The sequence below is a fragment of the Zonotrichia leucophrys genome, chromosome 9 (genome assembly GCF_028769735.1).
Source record: "Zonotrichia leucophrys gambelii isolate GWCS_2022_RI chromosome 9, RI_Zleu_2.0, whole genome shotgun sequence".
Classification (NCBI taxonomy): Eukaryota; Metazoa; Chordata; class Aves; order Passeriformes; family Passerellidae; genus Zonotrichia; species Zonotrichia leucophrys.
In genome coordinates, this window is record NC_088179.1 from 13,418,528 (window position 1) to 13,434,577 (window position 16,050).

Here is a 16,050-nt window from a genome sequence, read left to right on the forward strand (position 1 = left end):
CGTCCCCGCACCCGTCTCCCCACGTGCTCCCTTGCCCCGCCCACTGCCCCGCCCCTCCCAACGAGACCCCGCCCTCTCCGGCCCCGCCCCCCGGCCCCGCGCGACACCCTCTCTTCCGGCGCCGAGCGGCGCTGGCGCGTGCCGCGCCGCCGTCACTTCCGCGCCCGCCCCGCCCCGCCCGCTCAGCGCGCCCGGCGCGTGCAGCCGGTTGGCGGCCGATCCGCTCGCGCCTCGCGAGGCAGCCGCGCGCGGCGGGCGGGGTGGGGGGGGGAGCGCCGGTCCCGCGCCGGTCCCGCGCCCGCCCCGCCGGCGATGGGGCTGCGCTGAGGCCGCCGGTGAGTGGGGCCGTGGGACCGCGGGCACGGCACGGCACGGCCCGGCAGGTGAGGGAGGGTCCGCGGGCCTCCACTGACGCCCGCAATCTCCGCCGTGCCGGGCGCGGCACGGCCGCCCGCAGCGCCCTTCAGCCGCGCCGGCCGCTGCTCCGGCCGCGGCAGTCCCCGCGGGCCGGCCCGGCGCGGGCGCGGGGGTTGTGGTGGGGCCGGTGCCGTGGAGCGGGGCCCGGGGCCGGGGCGCGCGTGGCCGGGAGCGTGGGGCCCGGCGTGTGGCGGCCGCCGGTGTCCGGACACGTGCGGCGCCGGCCCGGAGGCCAGGCCGCCCCCCCGCCTTGCCCAGGGGCCGGCCCGGGCTGTCGGGGCTCTGGGACAGCTCTCCCGTCCCGCTCCGTCCGCCCTCTCAGCGCGGCCCGCGGCTCTGCCGGCGGCCCCGGTTCCCGAACAGCGCGCGTTCCGCCGGCCGGGCACACGTCAGCGTGTTCTGCAGTGGCGGGGTCGGTGGCGAGTGCTGCTGGTCGAGTACCAAAGAGAAACTTTCGCAGCTCGAGATGAGGACTCAGTGCGTCTCATCCTTTTTTCAGCACATGAGTCAGTGCATGCTGCTGCTGCTGCTGCTGCCAGAGGTTCCAGAGCACGGTCCCTCAGCTGAGCCGAGGAGCCGGAGATCCCGCACTGCCAGCACCTCTGACAGCCACTGCGCCATCCCTGAGGGCAGGCCTGTTTGTGCCTGTGCAGGGATAAACAGCTGCTAGGTGAATTAAACACTGAGAACCTTCACAGAGTTGATACGGAAGGTGAAGATAAATTTGAGTATCAACAGTACTGGCTCTGAAAGCTTGCTGCTGCCATCAGTGCTCTGGCTTGCCTGCTGGGATCAGTGTATCCCTGCAGGTGCTGTAGTTGGAAGAGACTTTGGGAGCCCTTCGGGGAGCTGAGGTAGCATAGCCTCCAGCAGTGGGAGATGTTAACTCTCAACTGTTCTAACATGAGTGCTGATAGTTGTCTGGCCACGCTGGCTGGCTGCTTCCTCCTCTGAGGTTGCTGAGTTAGAATTCGTTAATGTGTTTTCTTTGCAGTTTGCACTCACTGCAATTGTATGGTGTTTTCTTAGCAGGGGCAATCAAGATTATGTTTCATTTAGCCTATTCATTACTCTGTTTTTTTTTTGTTGTAGGTGACTCAGCTGTTGTATGTAGGAGATTTGTCCACACACTGGCTCTTCAGACAGGTTAGCAATATTTTTCAGCCATCAGTTCCATCATGTTTGAAAGAATTCCTATTTTTACCTTGTCTTAACTTTTTGTACACCGTTATATCCTGTAGAATATTGATTTTCATGATCTTGTGAGAAACAGTGTTTTTTGACATTATTTAAATTTACTCTGTTGTGGTCCTTACTCTTTAAGTGTGGTCCTCATAAATTTAATGTCCCTGTATCAGTGTCATGAGTGACAGCGGGGTATCTTTATTGCACATCTACTGAGGAAATGTTTGTCTTGGTATTTGGCATGGCTATGTACTGCTGCTTTTGTTAGCTGCTTTTTCTGGTTAATTACAAGTACAGTTTCACAAAGTTTAAAGAAAGTATGCTGTGTAAACTTTGACCTGTACAATTGACTTGGAAATTGATTGGTACTGATCTAACCCTTCTGACTTCTAGGAAGCATATCATTAACATGATTTAGTGAAACAAAAATGTCATCTCCTGTTGGTGTAGTCACCTGTGGGAAAGAGCACTGGCTTCTGGCTACATGGAGTGTTCCAGTGGGAGCACCTAGGTCAGCTGTGAAAACTGGTGTGCTCCAAGGTTATCAGTTTTTAAAGTGCTTCAGAAAATGAGCAAGAGAGATATTTTTTTAACTGGTTTTGACTAAGGCTGGCTGGCTGTGACACAAGGAGGTGCAAGCAGTGAAAGGGGTCTGAGCAGTTCTGCAGGCTCCAGCAGAGCTGCTGGGCAGCAGCTGCTGCTTTCCCAAATGGCTCCCAGGAGTAGTGGGGCTGTCCCAAGCATGCTTGGTGTCTTCCTGTAGTGCTGTCTAGACTTTGAGCTTGTTTTGCCCTCCCTACTTAATTTTTTGGTAGTTGTCTTCTAGGATCAGGCATCTGTTCCTGTATTTGTTTTTCATTTGTTGCTGGTCTGTGGAGGACCTGATGGCATTGGTAGGCACTAATTCATCCCTAACCTGGAGAGGTCCCAGCTGCCTGGTCAGGAAGCTGCAGTGCCTCCAGGGGAGCGTGGGGGCTGCCTAGCAGGAAGGGAAGTTGCATCATGAGGTCTGAGTGATTGAGAAACTTTGTGATTCAGTCCTCTTCTGCTCCTCTGCCATGTGACAGGCATGGCGCAGCAGACAAGCTATTTTGCTGTGTTCCTAATAAATTATTTAAAAAGAAGGAAATCAATTTCTGTGTTGACATGGAACCCTAAGATTATATTTTCTCATTTGCCTTGAGGACTGTCCTGTTGTTTTCTGTGTGGAGTATAAAACAACCAACAGGACATTGATTTTCTGTGAGATGAAGACAAATTCAATTTATTCTGTGGAAGTAAAATACCTTTATATTGTTAAAGCCAGGTCCAAGTGGAGTGTCCAGGTCATAGAGGAAATCAGTACTAGAGCTGGGAGCTGACATGGAAAGGTCAGGTTTTCATCAAGCATTTTGACCATTGCACCCTTGTTCCTTATTCTGGAAACATTCAGATGGCGTTTGCTTTATTTCTGTAAACAGCAGAAATCTGCAGCAGGGGATTACTTTGACTTAGCTTGTCCCAGGTCTGGTGTAGAAATGATTACTTCTGTTGTGATAAATGTCTCTATTGAGTGCTGTGCTTAGGCATCTTCAGCTGCAGAGCAGGGACCAGGGTTGTAACACCTTCCTTATTTAATGTCTGTGTGGTAGACACATGATGGATGCCAGCATCATAAAGTCAGTCCAGGACAGAACCTGATGGTAGCTGGCATGGAGAGAAGATGTGTCATTCCTTTATTGCCTTGTCCTTTAGTTAAATCTTCTAAAGCTCTTGAGTTCTGGAAATTAGAAAAAAAGGCTTTCCTTAGATTGAATTTACTCAGTGCCCAAACCTTATCAATGGAATGTGAACATAAGTGTTCTGCCATTCCTGGGTCAAACCTGCTTTGGGTCTGGAGTGGTGGTGTTGTGCAGATAAGTAGTTTTTGTGGGCTTTCAGTGGCAAAAAAACCTGCCAACATTCTGACTAGTGCTTGGATATGGTTTTGATTAGCATGAGAAAGTTCATACAAGACAAATCCTAGTTCAAAAATCCTAATTTTACAAGAAAACATTGAAAAAAGTGTTTTAAATAACAGTAAGGCTAAAATGTTTCCCTTTCACTGTTACACAATGAGCTAAAAATAGTTTTCATTCATAAAAAAGCTGCTTCCTTTGTTAAATAATCTGCATAGCAGAGAACAAAAGTTCATTTTGTAGTAAACTGTAGCTGTATTATAGCTCCAAGTTTGACACCTTTATTCCTGATTGAAATAAGACTGTAAACTTTAATTTTTGGTAGCCGAAAGCAGGCTTAATTAAAAAAGAATGGGTGTTCAGAATTTTTGTTCAGGAACTATGAATGTGATCTGCACAGAAAGCTGGAGTTCTGTGTCTTGCAGCTCCTTTTCTAAAATGCATAATTTCTGCACCATCTTCATGGAGCACTGTGCAGGGGTTGGGATTTTCATTTTTTCATTGTGTGTTTTTCATTTGAAAGAATTTAGCCCTTTTTTAAATGGTTCTGCTTTATTAGAATTGTCATTGCATTGTTCATCTTAAAACATCTCTTTGGATGTGGTAGTAGAACTGGTGGCAAGTCCATTACTTTTTAGTTGGATTGAGATTTTTAATGTGGTATTTAAGACTAAAAGATCATCCTTCAAAATCAAAATACACAACTCTCTTTTTTTGACCTTTAGCAAAGTTAGATGGCAGTGATATTTTCAGTTTAGAGGCTACATGCAGTAACAAAAATGGCAGCTCCATCAGATTTTATTCTAGCTAGAAGATGTCAAAATGAATGGTGATAAATGGCAATGGCTATGAAATCACAGCTGATTCTTTTAAAGGATAGGAGAACAGAGTAATGAGAAGGGTTTTGAGAAACAGGAGTAAGCAGCTTAACTGGCTTGGGATGAAGGAAGAAAATATATATAGAATGTGAAATTGAGTCAGATTGTGAAGAACATATGAAAAAGACAAGTAGGGGCAGATATCACAAAGGCTACAGAGCAAATGGAATGACAGGTAGCAAGAGACATAAAAGTCTCAAGCTACCTGTGAAAGTATCTCAGTAGTTGCAGTAAGACTGGGAAATGCTCACTTGATTTGTTGGGGAGAGCACAGTCTGCAAGAGCTGCAGAACATCTGAAGGGTTTAGTGCCTATTTTGCTTGTCTTTCACATAGTGTCATGCAGGTGCTCAATCTTGTGAATATTTGTGACCAGGTAATATTTTACACTCCAGCATACTTCCACTGGATGTTTCTGTGTCAGCTGGCCCTGATAAGTTTCACTGTGCAATTCTTAAAACTGCTCAAAAATATTATCTAGGACTACTCAGCAGTACTAGAAGGCTGGCAAAGGATGAGTGTTCAGACAGTTACAAAGGAGAAGAGCTGAGCAAGGTGAGTTACAGTCTGACAGTTCAGTTTGTCCCAGTTTTTTCCATCAGTTGAGATTAATAAGCAAACATTCTATTTTCAAGCTTTCGTGCTTGGAAGATACAGCAGCATGAACTGATTTGTGGGAAAGGTGATTGTGTCTGGAGTCTTGATACCTTTTTACTGCAGAGCAGAAGGCTCAGTGGCTATAGCAGAAGCAGTGGAGGTTTAGTCTCCTGAGTTGATTGATTGAAAAAGGTTTCCCTCATTTTAATGGCCTCATAAGTAAATGGAGGCATGATTTGGGGGTAGATGATCCTGTCTGGAGAACTGTAATTAACAATTCTGTGTTAAAATGAGAAGTTATGTTGAAGGATTCTGTCCTGGGTCCTGGCCTTTAAGGAAAATATTAGTCAGCTGGCTGATTAAATGTGCTTATTAAATTCTCAGGGACTGTGTTGGAGGACATGATGAGAGTTCAAAATAACCTGAAGAAATTACACAACATTCAGTAGGGACAAATGCAGGTAGTGCACTTAGGCAGGACTTGCCAGCTGTTGAAATGCAGGGTGAACAATAACTGGTTAGCTACCAGAAAAAGGACCTGGGGGTGTACTGGATCACAAGCTGAACATGAGTCAGTGTCATGCTGTTTTGCAGAAAAAGCAAATATCTTACTGGGATGTTTTAACAGGAGTATTGTCTGAGAGACGTAAAGTTTGGTTCCATTGGCTTTATTTGCTGTTGATGTACAGTCTGTGCAGACAGCATCAGTTTTGGGTGCCAAGATTCAAGAAGAATTTGGACCACTTGGAAGGAGTTCAGAGTACAGAAATGAGAGTAATCAGAGTTTGAGGAAGCAACTTCATAAATGTGGAAGAAAATCCAAGTTATTTTGGCAAGAGATGAGGAGTTTAGGGGGAATGTAAGAGATTTCAAGTATTTAAAAGATTTGTAAGAAGGAAATGCTATTTTCAGTGGCCATGATGGGCACATTGAAGTGGGATTAACTTTCATCAGAGAAAACACCAATTAAGTTTTCAACATTTCTCACAGTAAATATAGAACTTTAAGAAGCCTTTACTTGTGGCATGAAGAACAAGTTTGTGTTCTTATAATGTTATGATCTTATAATGTTTCTCATCCATAGTTAAAAGGTCCACCTTTGGCTTTGAGGATCTCTTTGCAGTTCCCATACTCTGGTAAATTCACCACTGCAGGGATCCTCACTAAGTGAGGATGGACCCATTGCAAAGTGGAATGTCCAGTTGTGAGTTCAGCCATGCTATTTTATATATCATTGTTTTTATGCACTGTTATCATAGTTTTTGATTGTCTGCAGTAGACTACGTGGCAAACCAGCTAATCCTTCTATTTCAGCAATTGATTTATAATGTAACTGCAATGTGTGAAAACACTTCAGTTAATGCTGTGCATTTTGCTGCCATATCGTGTCTCCAAATCATTGAAGAAAAGTACAGTTACCCTCATGAACCCTGCCCTTAAGATCTGCTATGATGTTTCACATCAACAATAGCAAGAATTTATTTTCTGGAGGCTGAATTTAGTGCAGCAGCAGATAGCAGCAGCTGAAAGGTCAATGACAGGGATAATGGTTGGCCTCTGGTGGGGAGATTGTACAGTTGAGTTGCATTACCTGCCTGACTTTACCTTTACCCTGTAATATTTACTTAACTGTTTAACTTTTGGGTGCAGATTAATTTCCTGAAAAGCCCTATTACTGTTGGCTAGAGATTTTTTTTTCTCTGGGGGAGGGTAGTTTTTCTTACCTCTGTTTCTCAAACAGGGATCTATTTTTATCATACAGGCCTGGAGGGTTCTTAACATATCTGCTGTTGTCACCAGGTTGTGAGAGCTGGATCCAACGTGCAGTGAATTCAGAGGGTTGTTTCACTGGCTTGAGTGGCCTTTGGCTGAGGGTGCTGCTGTCTGAGAGTGGTGCCTCTGTCACTGGAGCAGTACTCCAGATCTGACACACCAGCAAAACCTTCTCAGACCAACTGGTAATTCAAATGGAAACATAAAAGGGCTGTTAAATGTGCAGTCTTGCAGAGGGAATTCTTTAGATTAACCCTGTCTTCAGTTCATCCATTTAGGGAGGACCTCAAAACCTTAAGCAGTGCTTTGAGAGAGGGTCCTGACATTATTTTCCTGCATCATAGCCATGCTTTATTGCTCAAGGCAGCCTACTGAGCCTTAGTGCTGGCAATATTGAAGACTTGTTTGGGGTAATGGTGTTGAGTCCAGTTCAGACAGCCAGACTTTAAATGCCAGCAGTGTATGGGTGAAACACAGCTTCTACTGTGTTACAGTTGTACTGTTGGGATGGCCTTCAACTGCTTGGGTGAGATCAACCTGTGGTGGAGGGCTTGTGTCTGGAGCAGAGGCAGATGTAATGTGTCTGAGTGAACTGGAGCGCTTGGAAAACCATTGTTGTGCAGTCTGAGTAGGTTGAAAGTCTACTTGGGCTCCTAACTTGTTAATTTTCCTTAGTTCATCTACAAATTTGAATTTTTGGTATCAATATTTGTTATATGCATTTGTTTATGAACTTGTTTTCTCCAGCAGAAATAACTTCAGTAATGAACAGGCAAAAATAAGAACACACAAATTTCACCACACAAATTGCATGCCTTTTGTAGGGTGAGAGCACAATGGAAAATAACTTAGAGTCTTGTCATTCTGACAGAGTCCTTACTCAGTAGTGTGCAGATGGATTTGTCCTTATAGCACTCTTCCTTCTGCCACCCTTTCCATTACCCAGAGTGATCCAGGTTTTTTAAGTAGGGAGATTGTTGGCTTGATTGCATTCTGAGCATGTATTATGGAGGACTTGTATGCCTTAAGCTGGCACTGCCATGCTGGTAGCATTTGTAACCCCAGTTCTTACCCTCTGGTCATTTCAGTAGTGACTGTCTGGTGTGTGAAATAGTGGCTGTCTCTGCTGGAGATGCTGTTCCACATAAGTCCATTGCTGGAACAGGTCATAGAAGTCCTTGGGACTGGTTTCAGAGCAGAGTATTTTGAATTAGTGCAGTCTGCACCTTGCATTTAGAGCAAAGGTGTAGTCTCAGTTTCCTGCTTGCTGTCATCCTCTCCTGGCATTAGGGTCAATATAGTATCTTAAATGCCAGAATTGTCTGTGTGGCTGAAGTCTGATAACACTTGTCTGTACCATGGATGGGTGTGGTGGCAGAACTTGTGCAGCCTTGTGGTCGAGTCATTATTGCTGGTTGGTGAGGTACTGTCAACAGAACAGTGTATTGGATTGAGAATATTTTGGTGTGCACTCTCAGAAAATACTTTTTGTTGTCTTAGCTTAATGGAAGTAGTTCACCTTTTGTGAAGGTCACTTGTTTAGGAGGCTAATTTTTGGTAGTGCAGACATTGTGCTATATGCAGACAGTTTGCTGAGTTTATGGGACAGTATCTTATGTTGAATCATCTGTGTGGCATTTTGCTCTATCCTCCCATCTTACCTTTGCTGGATATCTGAAGAGTGTGTTTTATATCTGTGTGTCCCTCTATCAGAGATAGTAAAAACATAGTAACTGGTGGTTGATTCCTTTCTTAGTGTCCCAAAGAAAGGAGATATGTTAGAGCTTTAGTCTTTTTCAAACATTTTTGATTATTTTGCTTATATTCAGATAAAGTAGTTTGGCAGTTTGCTTTTCCAAATGCTGTAGGCAAGGAGAAACCAGAGTGCATTCATAAAGCTAATAGATTGAGGGTCAGAATAAGGGCAAAATGAATCCTCTGTGAATTCAGGAGTTCTTTGTAGGACGATGGCAAGCTTAAAATGTACCACAAAATAATTTCTAAAACCCCAGGAAAAATCCACTGAGTAATAAATAAGATGATAGGGTATTTGGCTCTTGAAACTCTTGAACTGCAAGTCCCTGGGACTGGAGATGGTGCACTGGGGAGCATCATTATGTCACTCTCTCTGTGCTGTCTCCTTGACTGCAGGGGAAATGCACATTTAATCTGACCTTTCTGGCCCATTGTTTGTTGCTCTATTAGCCTTTCTGTTCTTCCATGCCACTGATACAAGGAGTATGGAGTTAAATGCCCCAGTAGCTTTAGTATAAGTGAAATTGTGGCAGTCCTCAGTGGTACTTTAGGAAGCTGACCTCGGTTTTCAGCTAACATTTATGAAAAAGCAAGGCTGAAGGGGAAAACTGGGTCGAGCATCTGGACTAGAGCTATCTGGGAAGAGGCTACTTGTGAATATTTGGCTAGACAGTGGTGATATTTCAGTTAGTGAGGTCAATGCTTGAGGAAAAAGCACTCCTTGATACACTTCATGTACTTGAAACGTTTCAGTCTTGCTCAAGGAAACTTTCCTCCTCAGGGGGGAGAAGATGGATACAGTTACACCTCTTAATACTGTTATAAAAATTTTTATAGCTATGAAAGAAAGAAGGGTTCTAAAAAAGAAAACAGAGATGAAAATGTTGCTGTAGACAAGATACGTTAAAGCAGAATTTCTCCTTTAAGGTAAATGTGCAGGATAAAAGTTAACTATAAATGGATTGAAAAGCAAAAGCTATTACTTATAGTAGAAGTAATATTCAAGACCTTTGCTGATGGTCATTAGGACTGAGAAGATTGCAGCAGTTGAAGGGATATCCCTTGTCAGATTTTTGCAGTCTGTTTCCATTATACAGGAGAGATCTCCCACTGCTGATGCTGTGGAAGTCATTCCCAAGGGGCACAGAAGCACTGAATAGTGTCATTTAAACAGAGCTATTTAAGGTAGTGATGAAATATATTGTAGTAGGATGTGGGGAGTTAATTTAATTTCATGGATTGTAGAAGCCCTGCTCTGAAATACAGCTGTTTACTAAATCTCTGAAGCTCTTCTGAGTTTGTAGGACTCTTCTGCATGACTGGCACATAGTAGCTAGGTGGATGTGGGCCAGGGTTTACATTGCAGGCATGGAGTTAAATGTTACAGTCCTGTATGTCTGTTCTCTTCTTGTCTTTGTCAAACTTCTTTTCATAGAAATAGTGTGCAACTTTTCCCCCTTGATTTTTTCTTCTTGCCTCATATGGTAGTTCTGAGTGTAAATTAATCAATTTCAGGAGTTAAACTGTCAGGTTCTATAAATTCCTGTGCATAAAAAATTGTCCTGTACAGCAATTCAATCCTGGGATGCAACTAATTTGCAGATTTTTGTGTTAATTTTTTCAATTACTATAATTTGAGATCAAAACAAATACATTGTCATATGCGATGTCTTAAATTGAACCTATACAGTCTTTTAACATTAATATTTAGTGTTGTTATATGATATCTAGAGTTTTAACAGTATCTGTCATGTGGAGTATTTCTATTGATTGACAAGTTTGCAGACAAGAGCTTTTTCCTTAAAGTGTTTCTGATCTAAGTTAAGTGAACGTATCACATACACTGTGATACATTCAAACTTTGTGTCAATTTATTATGACTTATTTAAAAAATTGTGCTTTCAGTAAACAGTAGAACCCACTGATTTAATATATACATTTTCTTACAGAAATTTTTAGAAATTAGTACAATTTGGTGTATAATTAGTACAATCTATTATTCAGGAATATATTCTTGTGTTGTATACTTTTAGTAGTTACATAGCTGAACTTTGGAATATCTAAGTTTTGCATTTTGACTTCAGGAAATTGAAGAAATACTGCTGCTTTGTCTGAGAATGCTTTGCTGAAAGCAGTGAAAGGTATTAAGTCATAATTGGGATGGGAAGCGATGATTTGAAAGCCAATTGCTTGCTTACAGTGAGTGTGACTGCTGTAGCCATAGCTGTGTGCTACTATATGTGGTTCTGAGGAGGCAAAAGTTAAATGTCTAAACTTCTGAGGAAAGTTCATCTCTTGTGATTATTCTAGTGGTGCTTGATGATCTCCTTGCAGACGAAGAGAAATTTGATTCAAATGTTCTTATGTTAACCTCAAAAATATTTTCCAAGAATTTAAGAGGAAGAGGAAAAAAAGTCATTGCCTCCTTTTATTGAGCATCCATACTACAAAAGCAAATATATCCCAGGAAGCAGATACTCTACATTGCACAATGAGGCGGCAGCCACACAGGAAAGGTTGGGCTCTTGGCACAGCCCCTGAGGGGAAATGCTTCCTTGAAAGGACCCATTGTTGCTGGGTCTGGGTCTTCAGACTCGCAGTTCTCCACTGGAGTGGCTGCCCCTCTCTTGGTGCTGGGATGGGGCATCTTTGCCATCCCCGTTATCGAACCAGAATAGTCTTGGTTATTCAATCACATAGAGGGGCTGAGTAAAGTTCATACCTCATGTGGGAAAGACACATTTCTTTGGAAGCAGCCTCAGTGCTCAGCTTGAGAGCTCATGCTGGGTGTAATGGCGCCATGCCTTACCCAAGATACTTGGAACAGTTGAACTTTCTTTTCCAAGAACAAACAAAACATACTCTGTGAATTCTAACCCAAATGTCTGGTATACTCTTCCAAGAGACAAAAGAACTAATAAGCATCCAAAATAAATGTAGGCTTTGTTGGATTCCCTGACTATGGAACAAGTCTTCTTTCTCTCATGTCAGTTAGGTAAGGGGTCCAGAAATCTGAAAAGAAATGGGTAAAGACACTGTTTCTGTGAGCCTGAGAGTGGGAACAAGCTTTGGGTGATTGTGAGTTTTGGTGCTGGGTTTCCAGTTGAAAATTTTCATTAATGTGAATAGCTGCTGCTTGAGGTAAGATAAATGAGATGCTGGGAAAGTCAGGTGATAAAATGCTTGACTAAGTGTCCTTGAGATGACCAACAGCTTTCCTCAATTCTCTTCCAACATATCTTCTTCATTGCTGCTATATTAATAACAAATTTCTAAGTGATCTGAAAATAATGATATGAAGACTGGTTACAAAGTAAGTTTTGAGTGTAGTATTGGCTATAGTACTTTGTTATCATGATGAATTGACATACTGAGTTTATTGTTAGATGTAGAATTATCTTTCCTTAATGTAGCCCTTACTCTACTATAAACATTGCAATTGCTCTTACAGCCTGCAAAAAGTATACTTTACAAAGAATACACTCTACAAATGTAAATACAATTTTGGTTTGGTGATTGTTGGATACAATGGTCTTCCTTAAGCCTAAACACAGAAACAAAAGCTTGTATTATAACAGAAAGCCTAAGATGGGAAGTGATAAAATAGGTATTGAGTGGAGGGCTTTGTTAAAATTTAGCTCGTGTACTTGTAAAATTTCCATGTATTCATTAAACTATTATGTCATTCTTATTGTTAGAGCTTGGTTAGTTGACTAAAGTGTTAAGCTTTGTTTGTAGTACAAATTATAACCTTAACTCCTTTCAAAATGCAGTTGAAGGATTTTTGATCTTCCATAGTTATTTTAGTTTGTATGTCTTACCCAAGCATCTGTTGTACATTATGTGGATAAGTTGGTATTTAAGGGTTCAGCTGCAAGGTATGCAGAGCTGTAAACTGCATCAGCTCCCATTTCTGTAAGGTGCATTTCTTCTGTGAGGCTGCCTCTCAAGTAGAGCTTCTCTTGTGTTTGTAAACCACATGCTTGTAAAAATACAGATATATTCAAATAATACTGAATGCTTTACAAGTGCATTACGTGTGTAAGCTCATGGTAATGCATATTGAAGCAAAAGTCATAACCTTTTAAAGTCACAAAAATGTGATAGCCCCAGGCCTTTGAGTGGGATGAGTTTTGTGTTTTGGGGGCAGGCAAAGAGGCTCTCTCACGTGGGATCAGGCTTGCCAGGTGCTGTGAGATGGCTCTGGCATTGTGCTGGATCCTTCCAAGTCCAGGGTGTGGCAAAACCCATCTGGCACACACCATGGCTCCTGTCCTGGCTACCTGCAACTGTGAGGCAGAATCAGAGAAGCAGAAATGTAGAGTGCAGGCACACCTGTGTACAGAAGCTCCTTAGAGACTGAGAGTCCAAAAAGAACAACTCAGAAACTCTTTCCTTAAAGGATGCACAGAGACTAATGATGGATCCTGATTCCATACTGTTCGGTGATAAGAGGTCATGAGGTGCATTTTAGCAGGACTTTCTTATAGCTGTTTGAATAGATTTCAAGATTTTAAATTTCAAATGTATTAAAGTGTCCTTCTTTCATTCTCAGTGGCTGCAGATTCTGCCTGTCTTGTTTCAAAAGCTGCCAGTGGAGAAATTTTAGGAAATAATACATTATTTTTATAGATACTTAAGTAGGATATCTTATGTAAAAGAGAAGGACTGGAAAGTAAATACAGGACTTATGTCCAAGACACTGTGGGCAGAAATCTTGATTCCATCCCTTGCAAGCTGGAAATGTTGTGTCCAAATTTGCTTTTTTGGTGATTGATTTTTAGCATGTGCAGCATATTATGAAATATGTTTTGAGAAGAACGTCCTTGTAAGCATTTTATAATCTTTTTTCTTAGCCTTGTGTCAAGGAAAATATTTGTTTCCTCATGTCAAGGAAAATGAATGGCCATCACTTTCTCCTAATGGTCAGCTGTCTCCCAGGCTGAGTTTTCATCTTTCCTAAGAAGTCAGATGTATTTTCAGATGGAATATTTTCTTAGAAGATACATTCATTCCTCTTCCTGGCCCCTTACAGTTTGAGCATTTCTTCAGTTTTAATTTCATTACTGCCGGTATGGCAGCGATTGGGCATTAGCTGGTGTTTTGTGTATGTGTAGCAATTCTTTTACCTCCATTTTGGGCCCATTGCATGAATCCCAAAAACTTTCACTACAATGTTTGGGAAAAATGGACTTTTTGGTAAATTATCTCAGTGTGTGTGAATCTCATGGTACTGTAACAAGAATAAGCCCTAGTGGTAAACATTGCCTTTGTAAGGTCTATTCCCTTGTAGAGTTGTTTTCTTCTTGGAGCAAATTGCTAAAAGTATGACTCTAAAGTGCAGAATTTTTGAATTTCTGAGGGACTAAATAATGTTTGGCTTTCAAGTTGCAAAAAACCCCCTTTTTTTCCTCTTGTGTTTTGGCAGCTAGTTGGGATACAGTTCAAGATGATAACTTCCAAGGTGTTTTTTTATTCAGAAATATGAAAGGCTTTTCATGACATTGAGCTATTTAGAAGCTTAATTTTTAATAACAGAGGTGTAAGGTGGCTCTTATTGGAGGATGTACTTGTTGTAAATAAGTTCTGAAAGAGGAGTATTAGTCCTTTAGTAGCCTATTTGGACCCAGGAGAGCACAGTGAGTCACTTACTAGGACAGTAGCTCGGATGTCAGGAATAGGAATTGTGTTTGATTGTTTTCTAGACAGGTCAGTCAGGTTTTTTTGTTATTAATTTTCTTCCTGTGTTAGTTTACTTTGATTTATTTATTGAGAGTAATTACATAGGGTGCTGAGGAAGATTTACTTGTATTAATCTTTGCACAGAGGTGAATTTGAAGTTTGACTTCTCGTGTGTCTCGTGCTTTTATTGTCTACCTTGCTACATCTCTTGGTTTGCCTTTTGTATTCGTACCAAAGCAGAGCTGGTTGAGCCTTGCCTTGTACAGAAAACGACCTTGTTTCTGTGATGTTCAGGTAGTGACAAAGTTCACTTTCTTAGCTTTACTGCACTCAGTCTCTAAAGGTCGTCTGCTCTGATGTGATTGCTTCATTATGCTGTGTGCTAAAGTGCAAAATGCTGAGAGTGAGAAACGCGTGCGTTTCTGACCCGCTGCCTTCAGTCCTCAACATGAACGTTGTTGTCTTCGCTCCCAGGGCTGTAAATACAAGGAAGGGTTTGGTCAGGAGCATAGATGCTTTTGGCTGGGCAGATAGTATCAGGGCTTGTGCACAGCCCTGCGAGTGTCTGCAGGCTCCCGGGGAGGCATTTGTTGTTTGAATAGAAGGAGCTGGACCGGGCGGCCGATCCCTGGAAGCGCAGCCTCCGCGCCAGCCCGGCCACAGTCCTGCAATTGTTCGGCCACTCTGGAGGGAAGAGGAAAAAAAAAAGGCATTCCAAGCAGTGCCAAATTTTCTTTGATATGTTAATCTTTTGATAACAGTTTGAAAAGCCCTTGGAGACTTTTTTTAGATTTTAGACAAAATAGTTCATTTGTCAGGACTTCCCTTGTAGATAGGGTCTCCGTTATTAAGAACTGCCTCGCTAACTCATGGTAACAAAAGCAAGTGCAGAGGACAGCTGCTGGACTGCTCATTGGTAAGAGAAACTATTAGTTATCACAGGACTTTTTACAAAAATCTGAAAAGAATAAAGTAGGGAGCATTTAAAATACAAATGTGGAAGTTTACTCATGTATTTTAAGCAGACAGATGATAAGACCATAAGCAAAATTAATAACTCGATAATTTTTTATAGGTATCCATACATGGATTTTATTAAAAACTTCAGCTTTAAAAAATAAATTTTAATTTGAGAAATTGGAAGTGTAAATTACCCTGTGGTTGCAGGAGTTATCAAAAGTTTCTTCTTTTGGAGCTGTAATTTGTCCAGACTTTAAAAATTTTCTCTTGAAGCTATGAAACTGCCACTTACATTGAAAAACTGGAAGAATAAACAATGTGTTTATTATATGGCAACAACATGTGTATTATTTAGTTTTTAAGGATTGTGGAATTGAGACAAATGTTGAAGGCATCAGAGCGAAGATTGTCTTTGCTTCCCAGCCCAAAAATCAAACTCTAAGGGTAAAATTTGCACTGAAGTAGTTTACTAATTATGCCAGCTGTTAGAAAACTACCTTGAGGTAAGCCAGTTGTCCTTTGAAAGTGTGGCTTGCAGAAATCTTCAAGTGTACTGATGGAGACTTGCTGTGGTGCTTTTAGAACAATTTCCTTAATAAATACTCCATAACTTCACTTGCATCTCTTATACTGTTGCTACAAATGTTTGTTACTTTCAAATATTTTGGTATAATTGCTTGGTATCCTGGTTTAGTCAGGATAGATGGACAAATATGGAGTGGTGTAGTAATTGAGAAAAAGTGCAGCATTTTCTTCATTGTGAGGGATGCATATAGTTTTAAGCTCTGTACACTGCTGTAATTTCTTAAGTGATCCAATTTGTGATTTATTTTAGCTCCAGAATAAGTATCTTATTCAGACTTAGGT

General features: G+C 41.9%; 1 protein-coding gene across 5 annotated transcripts in view; it reads left to right on the plus strand.

Moving 5' to 3' along the window:
* The first annotated feature begins 223 nt into the window (after window positions 1-223).
* The window catches only part of ATP13A3 (ATPase 13A3), a 54,435-nt gene continuing 38,608 nt past the window's right edge, over window positions 224-16,050 (plus strand). For 2 of the 5 annotated variants that reach the window (XM_064720948.1, XM_064720951.1), the window contains exons 1-2: window positions 237-383; window positions 1,510-1,563. The gene's annotated coding sequence lies outside the window, so the exon portion shown is untranslated. Of the gene's footprint in view, window positions 384-1,067; window positions 1,088-1,509; window positions 1,564-16,050 lie in introns of those variants that run through there. The other 3 variants (XM_064720949.1, XM_064720952.1, XM_064720950.1) reach the window with 3 other exon arrangements.